This window comes from Branchiostoma floridae, chromosome 18, assembly GCF_000003815.2.
Source record: "Branchiostoma floridae strain S238N-H82 chromosome 18, Bfl_VNyyK, whole genome shotgun sequence".
NCBI lineage: Eukaryota > Metazoa > Chordata > Leptocardii > Amphioxiformes > Branchiostomatidae > Branchiostoma > Branchiostoma floridae.
The window spans coordinates 1,161,239-1,178,181 of NC_049996.1; positions in this window are offsets into that span (position 1 = coordinate 1,161,239).

Below are 16,943 nucleotides of genomic sequence, written 5' to 3' on the forward strand. Positions count from 1 at the left end.
CAGCATTTTTGTTTCAAATGTTATCGTACAAAAAAGATATCCATTCGATGTTCTGTGAATGCTTGTCATTTGCGATTATCCGCAGAGTCTTAACACCGATTTGTTAAACCAAATGTTTACATTCATAGCCCGTAGAGCGTTGCTCGGTCAGCTATCGGCTCCGTGTGTTTGTTGTTTACAAGTATCCCTGTATAGAGCCCTAAACACCGATTTGTTGATGGTGACGTGAACCAAGTGTTTACATTCATATAGCCCGTGGAGCTTCTTGATCAGCTATCGGCTCCGTGTGTTTGTTGTTTACAGTATCCCTGTATAGAGCCCTAACACCGATTTGGTTATGGTGACGTGAACCAAGTGTTTACATTCATATAGCCCGTGGAGCTGCTCGATCAGCTATCGGCTCTGTGTGTTTGTTGTTAACAGTATGTTTACATTCATAGTTTGTAGAGGTTGCTTGCTCTGCTCTCCGTTCTGTGTATCTTTGTCATTTACGATATCTCCATAGAGCCCTGCCAACAATTTGTTTAAGGGGCTAGTTCAGCCCGTCCCCGTTTGTTTTTCTTCTACGAGAGAAGCTTCTCCATGGAGTTTTTAAAAAAATTCATGAAGGTGACGAGAACCAAGTGTTTGCATTCATGAGTGCGTAGAGCCCGCTCCGTGGAGTTAGAGGTCTGCACGAGCAACCTCCATGGAGGAGCTCTGTGGAGGTTGCTCGTGCAGCCCCTTCTCGTATGGTCGCGGTCGACAATGTTTGAATCAATCCTTTTTAATTTATTTTTGGTATACAGGACATCCACCCCCCGTGCTGGCCAAAGCAAGAGACAATCGCGTGTGTGAATTGAAAGAAGTAAATAATACTTTGTCATAAGAATTGGTTGGAGCAAGATTGGTACACTCCAAGCAGAGGTTGAGTCGCGTAGATATAGTAGTAAGAGGAGCGCCGGTGTAATTTTTCCGACTACTACAAACTGTACTATAGGATTTATTCAGCCACGTGCCCTCCATTACTAGCAACCAATTGTAGCCCTTAGCAACGTGCGTTGGCAGCCAATTGGTGTACCACAGTAGCCACGCGCGCATTGTTGTATGTAGCTCTCCTCAAACCGTCCACAGTTCTGTACAAAACTGCCTGCTTGGTCATCATGGTACTGTGCCTAATTGTTGGCTGTGGGAGTAGGACAGGAAGAAAAAAGGCTGCAGCACAGAAAAACCGTGAAAATGTGAAGATTTTACGTGTTCTTTGTGTAGTAACTGGGGAGACGAAATATGTGGAGGAAATAACAACAGAGCGCCGTAGGCAATGAATTTCTGCCATTAGCAGAGCAGACATAACGAAGGAGAAGCTAATAGACAATCGTGTGTGTAGTAGACACTTTGTCTCTGGACAACCAAGCAAACACTGGGACCGACTGGGTGCCCTCTGTCAATCTCGGGCTTAACAAGAGGGAGGAGGCGGGAACAGGCGCCGGGAGGGCCAAGCGAGCCAAGCGATCAGCTCGGCGCCAAACACTCCGAGAACACGTTGAGCCAGTTGTTTCCAAGAAAATGAAAAGGGATCCTCCCGAGGACTTTGAACAAGGCCAGCCTGAAAAATTGTCTCAACGAACCTGTGATTGTTCCCAATGAGTTTGCGACTGATCCTGAGGAATTTAGTTGTACAAGATCAACCTAAAAACTGTAGAAGCGAATCTGTAATAGTACCTGCTCCCACTGAGGTTTTAGCAGCTCCTGAGATGGAAACACAGAATCCCTCCAGTTCTGAGAAATGTACACAGACAACAGAATTCGCTTATCTAATCAGGGAAACTTTACTGACTGTCGCGACAGTGATGACAGGGTGAGATTTTACACCGGTTTGCCAGCCTTTAACACATTGAAGATTATTACCTCCATGAAATGTCATAAAATGTAGGTTATATTTTTTTGTTATGTGTCTCTGTCTGTGTAGAAGATTACTCAAGAATGGCTGGATGGATTGGTTTCATACTTGTTGTGTTTGTGGGACGTGATGAAAGCTCGAATCGATGAGATTTTGGGCGCCGTATCTGTCATTATAATGGATCACCAGTGGGCCATGTAGCCAGCAGCTAACAGTTGCGGCCAGGCAGCTGTTGTGATTAATGACAGTCTGGGCATAAGTGAATCAGGGCTCTGAATCCAAACAAGCCCTTCAACTGTGGTTTGAAAAAAAACCAGCCAGCAGTAAGTTCAAACTAAAACTTCACTGTACCTACATTTTGTAATTCTATGTCTTTATGTGCCTTCAGGTCAATAACTAAAGCTGCCCTTAGCCATATTAACATCATAGATATGTGGGAGTATGAAAAACTAAGATGCAAGGTAAGACGTAAAGATCTCGGACTAAATTTTGCCAAATCCCTTCTTCTTTCTAACTTTCCCAACTTCCTCCCACCACGCCGCTCTGAGGCACATAGTATAACCTCATAATGCTGACAACCTTAGTTTAAATGCCAAACATCACGCTTCAGGAACACCACGCTACCATATGCCGTCGACCTCTTAAACGCACATTACACAATTAAGTGTCAAATTTTAATAATTACTTATCAGATGGACATTCTCTGTGTCATTAAATGAATACACCACTTCTTTCCCATAACATTTATAACCATTACTCTCAAATACAACCGACCATAAACATACATACCATCCACAAAAAAGCAATAAATATTTCATGGAGGTATGAGGTCCCCGAACTCTAGTTTTTTATTTTGTTGCACCATGTGTATCCAGGAAAACCAAAACCTTGACGCCATTTCAGGAGTTTTTGATAGTCTTGAAACTCATACTCAATGTGCCTCAACAAGATCTGGCGTATTCATTCAATATCAGTCAGACTACTGTGTCAATGGTTTTCTGGTCATGGATTATTGTGATGGACATACGTCTGGCACCTCTTATCAAGTGGCCTGAACGAGAGGCAATTATCCGTACCATGCCATCATGTTTTCGGGTCTCATTTGGGAGTAAAGTCACTATCATCATTGACTGATTTGAAGTTTTCATTGAAGGCTCGTTCTCATTCAAATGTCAAAATGCTGTCGCCTGACTTTACGCCTTGATATGGAGCAAATTATAGACAACATCACTGGTTCCTTCTTTTTCCACAACCCTTGTAATGTTTTACAAAAGGTACACAACAACATTCGTATTGGTTTATGGCTAAAAAGATTATTATAGCCACCTATTTTCACCCCCTAAAAAGTGGATGTCGCCTGAGAAGAAACGAAGAATTCAAATAGTAGCCAAAAGTGTAACAATTCAGTTCCCAGAATGATTGTTCGGAAGGTGAAACCAGCTGACCAAGCCCTCTGACCGATCACGTCAGATCACTACTGTCACTGATCTTGGAGGCTGTGTGAGGTGGTTCATGCCTGTTGCCAGATTCTGTAACAAACGTTACCACCATCAGTACGATGGTTGCCACGGTTATATTATCCACGTATAAGATTAGAAATGACTGTTTTTGTGACGCTTTACAGTTTTTCTGGCTTTCTGAAGAAACAAGAAAGGGTTGTTGACTGTCATTTGTATCCCACCTTGCTTAACAAAATGTTGTACAGAAATGACTGTAACAAACGTTACCATTGTTCGATGCTGTCTAAACTTTCTATTTGACCTGGTATAAAAAAGCTGCCCACTTTTCAAATGTTCCTAGGGACGTCCACTTATACCTAAATAATGTAGTCCAGAAGGTGAGTCCTTTCGAAGAAAACAGGGTTAAGTCAACTGTTGTAACAAACGTCACCGGTAACGTTTGTTACATGCCCTATAATGCATTACCAACGGGACCGAAAATAAGAAGTTGCCATTATTTTTTTGGGCTATGGTTAAAAGAGGAATTTTCCTAAACAATAACGTAGTTTTCACTGAAAATAAAGCCGATCTATTTTTCGACCAAAAAATGCCATTTTCGACATTTCAATGAGAACGAGTGTAAAAGGCCTTCTAATCTGCTCGCAAGAGGCCAGACCCTCAGTAACTAAAAGAACCACAACACTGTTAAGAATAACACCACAAGGATCCATCTGTTTTGGGTCTAGGACATGGGGTGGGCGCACATCATAAGCACCTTACTTGACTTGACTTTGACTTTATTCAGATCCACTTTTTTTTTTATCCAGATCCACCTCAAACTGTGGTCTGTTGGACAAGCTGAAACCTGGTGACTTAGTCATGGCTGATCGCGGTTTCACAATTGAAGAGAGCCTTGCTCTACACCAAGTGGAGCTGGCCATTCCTACATTCACTCGTGGTAGCAAACAACTTGATCCTGCTGACATTGAGCAAACACGAGGCATTGCGAATGCGAGGATCAATGCCGATGTGATCGGACAGTTAAAGCAGAAATACACAATGCTGCAGGGAACACTTGAGATCCAAAATGTGAGCCTTATCGCTAGATCCACAGACCAATGGTGGATAAAATTGTCAGAGTGTGTTCTGCCATAGAAAACATGTGTCCTTCAGTCGTACCCTCCACATAAATAGACACAGGTGTGTTAGGACAGGACATACTCAGACCTTAATGTTTACCATTAACTCTAGCCTTTACATGGTGTTTGGATAATCTCCAAGCAGATCCTACGGTGCCATAAGATAGTATCAAAGCTGACCAAGGAGTGTAGCCGGCCAAGGGAGTCAAATCGGTCACCTACGGGAAGTTTTATACTATAAATTACGCACCTTGGATCTGGTTCGAGATTAATATTTGGACACAGGTAGAGTTACGTGTATGCAGTCCAATCACACATTCAACATGGAACATCCATCACATTTAAAGAGCCTCGTTTTCTCACCGATGATAGATGGGAACCGTGTACTGAGGAATGCGACACCTCCCTGCTAATCGTTACAAAGCGTTTTACGGCTTGCCCACCGTGAAACTCCCACCGTGACAGTCTGTAACAATTATCTAGCAGCTCACCGACTGATAACCGGAGGGAGTCCGGGTAGACAATGCTAGTGCTGGAACAACAAACGATAAAAACAAATATGGATAAGAAGTTGCACAATAATAAAAGGGGTTGCCCTGAAGCCTATGACGGAGTAGCGCGTGGGAGATCTACACCTGTCCCAAGAATCAACCTTATTTTCCCATCTTCTGCTTTGTTCTCAATAATAGAATATGAAAGGTTGATAAAACATGCCCACTACTCCGAAGACACTCATTTGACAAAGGAAATTATATTAATGATAAGAATGTTATCTGGTGTATTTTGCCAGCCAGTAGATACCCAATGTGTTGAGTGATGAGTCCTCGAGCACGGGACCCGAGTTTTCACCCATGTCCAGTATCAGGGTGAAATGCACGAAGTTGTCCTAAGTTAGGTTAGATGTCTGAAGTTGTCCAAAGTTGTCCAAAGTTGTACGAAGTTGTCCGAAGTTGTCCAAAGTTATGACGTCACCCTAACCATGACGTCATCTAACTTTGGACAGTCAGCCGGGGGGGTGTACGAAGTTGTCCGAAGTTATGACGTCATCTTAATTATGACATGTGTTCACCTTTCATACCTGGTTAGATATACTTGCAACGATCGTCTGTTACATAATATTTTTCATCCGATTTTCCACGTTTTCACAGTGACTAAACAATGCTTGATTTGAAAGGCTACGATTAACAAAAATGTACAAAAACAGTTTTCGGCATCAAAGTTTATCTAACACTGCATAGTTCTCCCATATGCACAAAAACAAACATACTTAGTACACAATAACTTAAATGATTTATCTATAGCTTACATTAGAACAATCAATAATGATTAATCAATAATCGTTTATTTCATATACAGTTAAGCGATTGGTACTGTAATTCCTGTTTTATTAACGGTAACTTTATGTTCACGGTTTTTACGGTGACGTCTGTGCCGCGAAGTTATCATTGCCGTTAAAAAATCATTCGTCTTTCGCCCCCCTCCCCCTTCTCCGCTACCATCCAAGTACTTAGAACTAGTACTTACTAGTACGTTACGAATGTCTTATCCATTCATACAACACACTTTCAACACGCAACGATCGCCACAATAACAACTCAAACACAAATTCTCCTCAAGAAATAAAATATTTATTCTACAAGCACAAAATTGTGTCATTTCTTTTACTTATGTTCATGTTTACGTTACGATAACATAAACCGCTATTTTGTTTACATCGCCGCTAGCAGGCAGCATGTGTACATTTACAAACTAAAAAACTACTACAGTGCTATTCAAGCAAGGAATTACTACAGGATCATCACTGAAAGTACTAGTACTAGTACAAAAAATGACTCGTATATTTGTACAACTACAGCTAGCGATACATAAAAAAAATGTTACAAAATGGCGGTACCGACTCGCCCCAAGTTAGGGGGACCGGTAATACAGGATAGCCCTTGCTTTTATGCTGTCTTTATACACATACATTATGCTTGTAAATATTACTTTATATGCTAACAAAACCTCGTCGCTAAACTTCTTTTTTTGCTCGGTACTTAGCGGCGAATTCAGGATCTGCGGGCGGGCCCGGTCGGCATGTCGGCCCGCCCGCTTTATTGATAATTTTTGCCCGGACTGGCAGCGCTCTTACGTCACTACAGTGGCAAGCTTTATTGACAAATATAACAGAAGTATATTAGTATATGTAACATAGTTTCATAACAGCCTATGTGTATTAATTTGAGATACTTGAGCTACAGCTAGCGATACATAAAAAAATGTTACAAAATGGCGGTACCCAAGCCAAGCGTTAGACAAAGGAATTTTCAACAAAGTCGCGGAATTTCAGGTGATGAGTACAAATAAACCAGCGAATTTACTGAAATACCAGTATGTTGTAAAAATAAAAGTTGATTCAACACATATACGATACAGGGAGTCATTATTGTATAGAAATGTGCCACCGGCGACCGGAGGAAAAAGAAACATATCGGCTTTGTTTACTAACAAAACTTACGTACACGCCGTGACATGGCTGCGATAACAATCTACTTAGTACATTATCATAGTTTAACTAGATTTCTACAAGTTAAAAACAGAACAAAAAATAAAACTGAGTAGTACCGGTCTTTACAAATACAAGTAATGGCTATGGAATTACAGCAACTAAGATTCACAACAATAATAGCGGGGAAATTTTTACGACTAGAAACGTGGCAAACAAAACTCCGCTTACATGCCGAAAAACAGACGTTCGTTTCATAATTCTGAGTTGGAACTACTGTAAATATCGGAGAGATAAACTCTTCACCTTCTTGTGTACAATTTGTGTACAATTTGTCTCCACAAATTACGCTGAAAGTTTAAAACTTAGCGCCGTCTTTCACGCCGAAAATATTTCAAAATGGCGCCCGCGTCGCTTGTGTTTGGCGTGGGTATCCCGTCAGCCTATGCGGCAAATGTGATTGCGACATATCAGGGGTCATTGGCCCTGTTGCGTTCCATGCGCTGTCATCAAATCACGGCCGAAACAGGCCGACTTTCTTTTGGTGAACCGCCGCCACCGCGAACATAGAGTGCCGTTAACACTTAATTTTTTCTCACACCGCGAAATTTTGCTACCGTGAACATAAAGTGAATTACAGTATGTCTTTAACATCAGTTCATGGAAATTCTAATACAAAAAAAACAAGATACTGATCGCCCTACGTAACATAACTAGGGGTGGGTGTGATAAGGGTGCAGAACAGATTGCGGTGCAAATTGCTTGCGATGTGAGCCTATCTCTCGATGGACTTCTGCTGCTAAATATAAGGCAAGATGACATACCTTCGTGCACTGACTAAACTTGTACAAAAGGAGCGAAAGACCCAAAGTTCCTCAGGGATGTCTCCCTACTGAGGTCATCTGGTGTCCATTTTGCACTAGCCAAAACGTGCAGGTTCCCTTGAATAAATGAGTCATCGATTTTCACCTAAATATGTGAATGAATAAGTAAATAATTCGATAAATGTCTTCAAAAATATTACATTGGACAAAGGTAGGATAACATTACATGGACATGATTCTTAATGACATTTGGTCCCGGGTGCAACTTGTAAAACGGTTCTTCGCACACGGACATATCCCAGACATCCATGATAAAGATATTCAGATCTGCAAGGATTTTTTTCGCTTCCTGTAGCAGTTGATATGTAAACCAATTACTGTTTTCTAGAAAATGATTCAACTGTAAATGATCTTGTGTAGTACCAGTTCTCCAGATAACTTTAGTGTCTGGGTAGCGACTGTGCAAACGTTCTATTGCATGACGTACTCCATAAACCCGTGAGCGAAACGTGTCCAATGGTTCAGCATTGTAATGGGCCCAAATACATATGACAATAACAACACCAGGCCCTCCAACGATGTTATCTATCTCATCAGCAATATACCTTAGGTTGTTTACATTAAGTGGTACACCATGATTCCTAGGAAACGTATGAAACAAAAATTTTACTGAAATGTTTGTGTGACTTTTCTTCCCTTTTCTTGCTGGATCTGGTGGTAGTTCAGGAGAGTCCTCCGTTAACGTTTTAAGGTATTCCCATTATTGCCGTCCAGTGGAATCACCTAGTATAAAAATAGACTTGTTTTGGAGGCAACTGAACACCGTTGTGGATGACAATGGTTCATGTGTTCGGCATCGCAGAGAATGCCACGTCCCGTTGTACCAGTATCCTTATGAACTCGTTTCTGGTAGATGTGGGCCACATCGGGGCAATTTTACCCCGATTTGATCTTGGATGCCTAATACAGAAATTTGAAAGAAAGTAGATTACATGGAACACGAACGTGTCATTGTACCCTAAAGTTGGCCATTTTTTTGTTTTCTACATACTAAAGTGTTACAAGTATGTTATTCTCACCATTGACTGCCATGGAATTAGAGGGAATTAAAATTAATTATGTGAAGTAGAATTTCGTTTGCATGGTTATTATATGATAATTTGTATCATTCAACAAAGTATATACGTAACGGAAATAATAGCATTTTTTATGGAAACACTATAGTGACAGGTTTTCCGAACTTGTTTCGTAAAATAAGTCTGACCTACCTGCCTGTTGAATTATCTTGGTAATTCGTTAACTTTATGATGATGGGAATTTCCTGTTTCTTTGTTTGATTGTTCTGTTTCAAATGTTTTGCCACAAAACACCCCATCAGCCAACAAAAAAGACAATTACATGTCCAGATCAAAAGATACAAAACGAAAAGTTTTGATAAAACATTTCAGCAAGTTCAAACACCAAGGGAGTGAATTTGACCTTGACCTTCATTTTTACAACATCAACTCATGATCACATACAGAATGTCATCACAGTCGACACGTTCATCCAGAGGTACAACTCATTGCGTTTACATTGCTTCTATATATACACTCATCACCCAGTAGCAGTCCATTTATTGCTGTTTTTTGCCGTTGATAATGATGTAAATGGATCATGAAAATTTTCCAGCGGAATTAAATGGAAAAATAATTCCTTGTAATCATACGCTTCAATATAACATGAACAGAAAAGCTAGTCGAATCTACGCTCCCGGCATATATCAGAACGACCACGCAGCTGTAGCCAAAGTTAGCAGACGTGTCTCAGTCACTCCCGCCACTAAAGCTTTCAGCTCTCCCATCATTCCTTCCGGCACAACCGTTACCTGTTATCCAGGAATGGGATGTCTACTCGTAACTACGTACCTCCAACACTAACAAGGGACCCTGACCTGATAACGTTCCTGCCTGTCATCTCAAGGAATTCGCGGTTGAGCTGAACACTCAACTCGTCATTTAACCCTATTCAGACCGGAGGGGGGGGAGGGCTTTTGAGGCCTGCGCCAACTTCGATGTCCTATAACGCCAGAACGGCTAACGCTAGAGCCACCATATTTACTGAGTTTTCTTAAAATATTGTTGGCAGCAATTTAACGAAGTTGGACAAATTTTCCATCTTTTGTGTTGCCATGGCAACCGTTTGTTGACAGGTAGTTTTTGCCAAAAATCACTATTTTTGGTTCTGAAATGTATTTTTTTACATTTATTTGCTATATTACTGCTATTTTGTTACATGAATAAAATCTTGTATTATTAAGCATATCTTTCATAATTATAGATGCATAAATTATGCTAATTTGATGACGTCATCAGCCCGAAATCCAAGATGGCGGACCATATGGCCAGATCAAGAATAACAAGCTAATTATTCCTTAAAATTTGGACCTACCTGGTATGTTTTCATTAAAAACCATCTAAATGAATTAATCTATTCTATTTCCATTGCCCTTTGTGATTATTTGTTGCAAAAAAGGTATTTTTAAATAATCAAGGTGGTGGATATAATATGGCGGAGCCCAACTCGTATCTTATATGTGCATGACGTCATTTTATGACGTCATTTTGACGTCATTGATGTTACTATTGCTAACACAAGTCGTACATAACATAATTATTCTGTTATCTGCACTTGTTGTTACATGTTTGTAGCATAACTTGAAGTTTTCTGAGAATATCCTTTTTTCATGGGTTCGGCCAATATAATCAAATTGATGACGTCATAATTACGTCATCTTACGTCAACGTAACGTCAAACGTCAAAAACTTGTCAGACAGTATATCGACATCACGTCCTTAAAATTCGGTGGCCCTACGGCACGTCGTTCAAGAGTTATAGGACTTAGAAGTGGAGGGCCTCAAAAGCCCCCACCCCCGTCCAGGGATGACCGAAAAAGCCCGTTCTGAATAGGGTTAAAGAAGACACCGTGCCCCGTCAATGGAAGGAAGCTAACGTGGATCCACTGCCAAAGTCCAGCCCTCCAAACACAGACGAACTTCGGTCCGTCTCTCGTTAGACACGTGAGAATTTAGATAGTACAGGACATATCGCCGAGACTCGATCACCGCAAGTTTGGGGGGAGGAAGCAGAGATCAAGAACACACGCACTGGTCAGCTTAATGGACATACTCTTAAAATTCACTTTAGTGCCAAAGTCAATCTACACTCTTGTTACCACCGATTTGTCTAAAGCTTTCGACATAGTGGACCACACCATTGCTATTCGTTTCCCACTCGATCTTAGTGTTCGGCAAGCTGTCATCCCTTAGATTTTCAGCTTTATTACCGACAGACAGCAGAGAGTAATTTATCAGGGTAAACCCTCGGACTGTCTCTATCTCAGCTTCGGAATAGCGCAAGGAACACTTTTTGGACCAGTTATTTTTATGGCATTAATTGATGGAGCTCTTCACGAAGTCGCAAACCGTTGGAAGTTCGTGGACGACATAAACATTACACAGACCCGGTTAGTGCGTCTGCAATGCACACTACAACCTACTCTGGACAACCTTACTACATTGGTCATCGATCACAAAATGACCTTGAATCTTAAGAAATGTTTCGTACTCCATGTTAGCCAAATAGAATCAATGGTACTTACGTTGACCTTTCACATGGACTCTAATTTCATTCGGGACTTCATGACTCACAAGTGTCCTACAATGGGCAGGAAAAAACTTCGATTATCAAGATTTCTGCTATTACTATACCGTCTAACAGCTTTTATATTAGAAATTATTGCTAAGATCATCTTTGCATGTTTTACTATAAATATAAGAAGTGGCTAGTTGACTATTCATACCTACAACGTGTTTGTTGCAAACACACTAAACTATCCTTGTTTTACATTTCCGATATTTGATTGTGACGACGAATATCGCTGAATAATACTAATATCATTAAAACGTATTCTTCATTTTCCTTATAACAGTTAAGAAAGCAACTCGCAATACATGTATTTCTAAAATGTATAAGAAGTTACTTGAAGATCGACAAGCCACTTAAGATAGATGTCAAAGTTAATCAATACATAGAATTAAAAAAAAGCAAGTCAAGTTTGAAAAATAGATAAAATTGCAACAAGTATCAACAAAATATCACCATATGTATCAGATCAAATTTAAATTTGTCTGTGTTATCGGTCGACTAATATTTACCTATTTTTCCATGATAGCATTAAATAAAAAAACAAGGATTTTCATAAAAATTTCTACGTTTTATTAAGCAGAATTACCTATTGTTTCTTAATATAAGAATTGGTATTGAGAAAGATTTTTCATCAATAAGATAAGAATATATAAATGTGATTGCAATTTCAGATGTACCGCTGCATTTTGCGTTTGTTATATGGTATTTATGGATAATAAAAACGTCTCAATGTAATTAAATAAATAAAAACACCTGTTAAAGAGCGACGTCTCGTTGACGCTAATCATTGTTTTCTGAAGCTGATATCCCTGCATGAAAAAGCAGATTTCCACGAGTTCCCAACATTGTGCACGATGGTGGAACCTGACGTGTTCTCACCGTGGGCACGGGTTTCCACGGACTGTCTGTTCCCGCGTGACCCTACAATGAAAACCTATGCGCACGATAGGGCACGCGAAGAGTCCACGCGCCCCACTGTTGCACACTCCCCGTGTTGTACAATTATCGTTAACAATGGATAGATGAGAAGTGTCTGATAATTCAGTTTGGTGAATTGTCAATTAAAAATCCCTTAAACCCTTGCCACATTTCGGTCTGTACTTGCGGGAAAGTCAATAATGAAACCGACGCCAACAGTACGCGAAATAAGATTTGCAACGCATTGCAATCCCCCTATAGTGACCAAAACCGTGCCGTATTTACGAAACTCAACCAACTACGTTACCTAGATATACAGATTGCATGTAAGAGTTACACTATAGAAGCAAAAAAATTAAATTTCAACGGATTGTGCCCAATGTCTTGTGCTTTATATGAAATGTTTTCTATGCGACATTAAATGTATATGTGTATTGAATTAGTTGTCATCTACGTAAAAGCTCAAAGCTAAGAAGAGCTGTTTTTCTTTCTACGTATTAATTCGTGGAATATGTAGAAGATTAACATAGAGGTCGCAAATAATCACAGAAAGAACTTGTTTTATTTGTTTGGGGCTAACAAATACAGTGATTTATAGTTTGCAGTAATTTGTCAGTCAAGCGGGAACGCGGGACAAAGACTACTGATCTCAAATGTATGTGATTCGTGTATTCGAAGAAACAGCATAAATAGAACGGACAAAGCTTTAACAAATGATCAATGGCAATGTATCTGTTCCCCAGCCAACTTGGAAGAAGGCTTTAAACTCGACGCCTATCAATACATAGATTAGAAGTGTTGTTCTTTGGTCGGTCGGCGCGGCTTTGTTTATAATAACGCCGCATTATTCCGGCGCCATGTTGGATTTGCATTATATTGACTCCTTGTTTGTCGTAAAAATCGATTCAAAATATTACAAAGCTAATAATGTTATGGAGAACTTCAATCTTCGCATATTTCACTTTTACAAACAGTGTAGTTTTTGTTTGATATCGATAGGGAGATTGTCTGCCTGGCTTGAGTTTTGTCGAATATTGAGCCGATCGCGAATACGTGTGCTAGTAACATTTCTCAGATATTTCATAGCAATTGTACAGAAGCTCTAAGTTGCATGAGCTTATCAAATTTCTGTTACTAATGGGAAATACGGTCCGTTAGAGGTAAATAAGCAAGTTAAAAAGCACGAAAGTTAACTACTGGACTACCACAAGCTCCCCTCCCCCAATACACATCTCAGTGTTTTGTCTAAGCTTGAAAACACGGTATTCCGACGCGCGTGTCCTTCGCGATTCTCAACGTTGACTAAGGTTTGCCGGGTGAGGAAATTTGCTTTGGAAGGAGTTTGCCGTATACACACAAATAGTATATACAACGACTTATTGTGTCTGTATTCAAAATACCCATCCGATGTAGCCAATCGCATTTCACACACGAGATGGGTGTTTGGGAATGAGGACCAATCAGCACACGTGTCTCCATTTTCAAACCTCACAGTTGTCATTTCGGATCTTGACTCATTTCATTCAGAGTGCTTTCACGCTGCTTCGACCCCGATAGCTAAGTATTTGATCGCACGACTGACAGCGCGGTGAACTTTATGAAAGCTTGCAAATGATTCTACGTCAAGACTGGACACTATCTCGCCATGGAATTGAATTTTACTGCCGACGCCGTGGGACCAAATTCTGCTTTATAGAGCAACATCTGGCCTCCCGACCACCGAGGGTCAGGTTGGCCCTTTGTCGGTGCGATGTTTCTCACCACCCGGGCCGGGTCGGCTGACGCACCCTGTTAGCTCTCCATCGTAGCTGCCGGTTAGCCTTAGGTGACTTGGAGCTCCTTCGTCTCCGTGGAGGCCCTACATGTTTCACGATTGATTGGATACCACCGTTACGAACTTGCCTGTTCACGCTTAGAAAATCTGCTGAGGCTGTGTAGATGTATAGGCTCTGGACTAGCAACTTTTTTGTGTAAAAGGCCAGCTGGAGGTGTACGGATGAGAGCAGGAATGCTGAAATCCAGAGACCTACGGGAGTTTTATGTCATCAACCAGCACAGTAGAGTGAACTCAAAATGTTGCGACTGCGAATAAAACCCAAAAAGTACTGGTGTCGGACCGACAAACCTATGGGAGCCAAAGGGTCGACAGCCAGTACTCAGTACACATGGAGGAACGCATCAGGATCAGTCAACTCTCAAATAATACTTAAAACTGCAAAAACAACGAAAGTTAATTCACATCTAGAAAGAATAAAAGCAAGCACACTTATAATTTATATACAGGGGAAGGGGGAAGCTGGGAAGGTAATTTTTGGGCTGGGAAGGGCTGGGGCAGTGAAAATGACGCTGCTATCAATAACAAAGGGTAATGATACGATTTTTAAGACTTTATATCCGTACACAAAAATAAAGCGCTTACCAACAAGCTTTCGATCAGTCCTCTGATCCTTCTCAAGTTGTAATGACCCAAGACCTAAGTCGCACTTCCGGAACGGAAGTGTGACGTCAGTAAAGGGTCAAAGGTGCTTGACAGTCGGTATCGGCCCCCGTCTCGGTTGAGGGAAGGTTGGTGGGCTCTGATGTAAATGGCCTCTTTCACTCCCCTGAGAAAGTAATCCTGTTCGGAATCAAGTATCTCCACCTTGTCGAAATCCACAGAGTGTCCCGGAGATTCTATGTGGATGTGTTGTGCCACCTCCGATGTTTTGACTGAGCTGGGCCGTCTATGCTCTAGAAACCTGGTTCTGAGAGCGCGGCTAGTTTCACCTACGTAGGACTCCTGACAAGGGCCACGGATGTTTTGGCCTTGGCAAGGAATGTGGTAAATGACACCACACTTATCAGCCTTTGGAGTTTTATCCTTAGGTGCAACCAAATACTGTCTCAGGGTCTTTGTGGGTTTGAAGCACGTTTTGACTCCGTGCGTGTCAAAGATTCTCCTGAGGGCCTCTGAGAGGTCTTTTACGTACGGGAGTATGACAAAACCTCTGTTGACACGACCAGGATCACGGTTAGTAGAACTGGGTTTCTCTATACGGGGTAAGTCTACCTTGTCAATGGCCCAACCAGGGTAGCCACATTGTTTAAGCGCGGAAACCAGATGTTCCTTCTCTGACAGTATATCTTCTTGTTCCGAGATCACAGTTTCAGCTCTATGGAACAAGGTCCTAGCCACTCCGAGTTTATGGTCAAGAGGATGGTTAGAGGCAAAATTAAGATACTGATCAGTGTGGGTGGGTTTGCGGTATATCTTAATGCGGAGAGAACCGTCTTCTTGGATCACAGTCAAGGTGTCCAGAAAAGGTAGTGACTTATTCTGTTCCTCCTCTGTCATAAACTTGATGTCAGGATCTAAACTATTGAGGTGATCTAGGAATTCTTGTGCATATATCTTCTTGAGTTTGGTATTGGTATCATCTACATACCTAAACCACCACAAGGGAGGGTGGGGGGCGGTGGTAATAGCCAACTGTTCTAAGTGTTCCAAGTAAAGGTTGCACACGATAGGGCTGACTGGAGATCCCATGGCAGCACCATGGATTTGTTGGTAGAACACCTCATTGTATACAAAGTAAGTGCAGTGCAAACAGACTTCTAATAACTTTACCACATGTGTAGGAGTCAAAGATGTGCGTTTATTCAAAGTACTATCGTCCTTTAGCCTCTGTAGGATAATGTCTAAAGCTTTGGGCACCGGGACTGAGGTGAACAGAGCAGTGACATCAAAAGAACGTAATTCCTCGTCAGATTCCACCCGTTTGTCTTTAAGAAGTTCGGCAAAATGTTGGGAATTTTTGACGTGATGTGGCGAATTACCAACTAGCGGTGAGAGAATTTCCGCCAAGAATTTTGAGCTTTGGTAGGTGATAGAGTCCACACTACTCACGATTGGTCTGAGTGGCGTCCCAGGTTTATGAATCTTCGGGAGACCATAGAACTTTGGCGGAGTTTCCGTTGTCGGGTAGATCTGTCTATACGTAATATTACTGATTGCCCCGTCTGTTAAAATAAGTTGCAACACACTAATCAACTGTTTCTTGTACTCCCCCGTGGGGTCCTTTCTGCCCAATCGGAGGTAGGTGTTACTATCGTCCAAGAGAAGTCGGCATTTTTGGTGGTAATCCTCTTTGTTTAACACTACAGTAGATCGCCCTTTATCGGCGGGGAGTATGATAATATCCTTGTCACGTTGAAGAGATTTGAGTGCGGCTCTTTCCTCTTTGGTGAGGTTATGTTGCGTCTTCCTTGGGCGACTCAAAACCTGGGACACTTTCGTGCGTAAACAGTTAGCTTCCCGCTCAGGTAGTTTCCGACACGCCGATTCAGTCTGCGCAATAATCTCCACAACCGGAACTTTATCTTGTGTTGGAGCGAAATTAAGACCTTTAGCTAGAACTGAGAGTTCTGGGTCGCTAAGAATCCTATCCGAACAGTTCTTGACCCATTTTGAGATACATTCATTGGCAAGAGAAGTGTTACGGATCTCCTTCTTCTGTTGCGTCAAACGCGCGAATTTGTTTTGCTGACGTAGTTTGGTTTTGTCAAATACCCGTATGTATGACCCCTCGACCC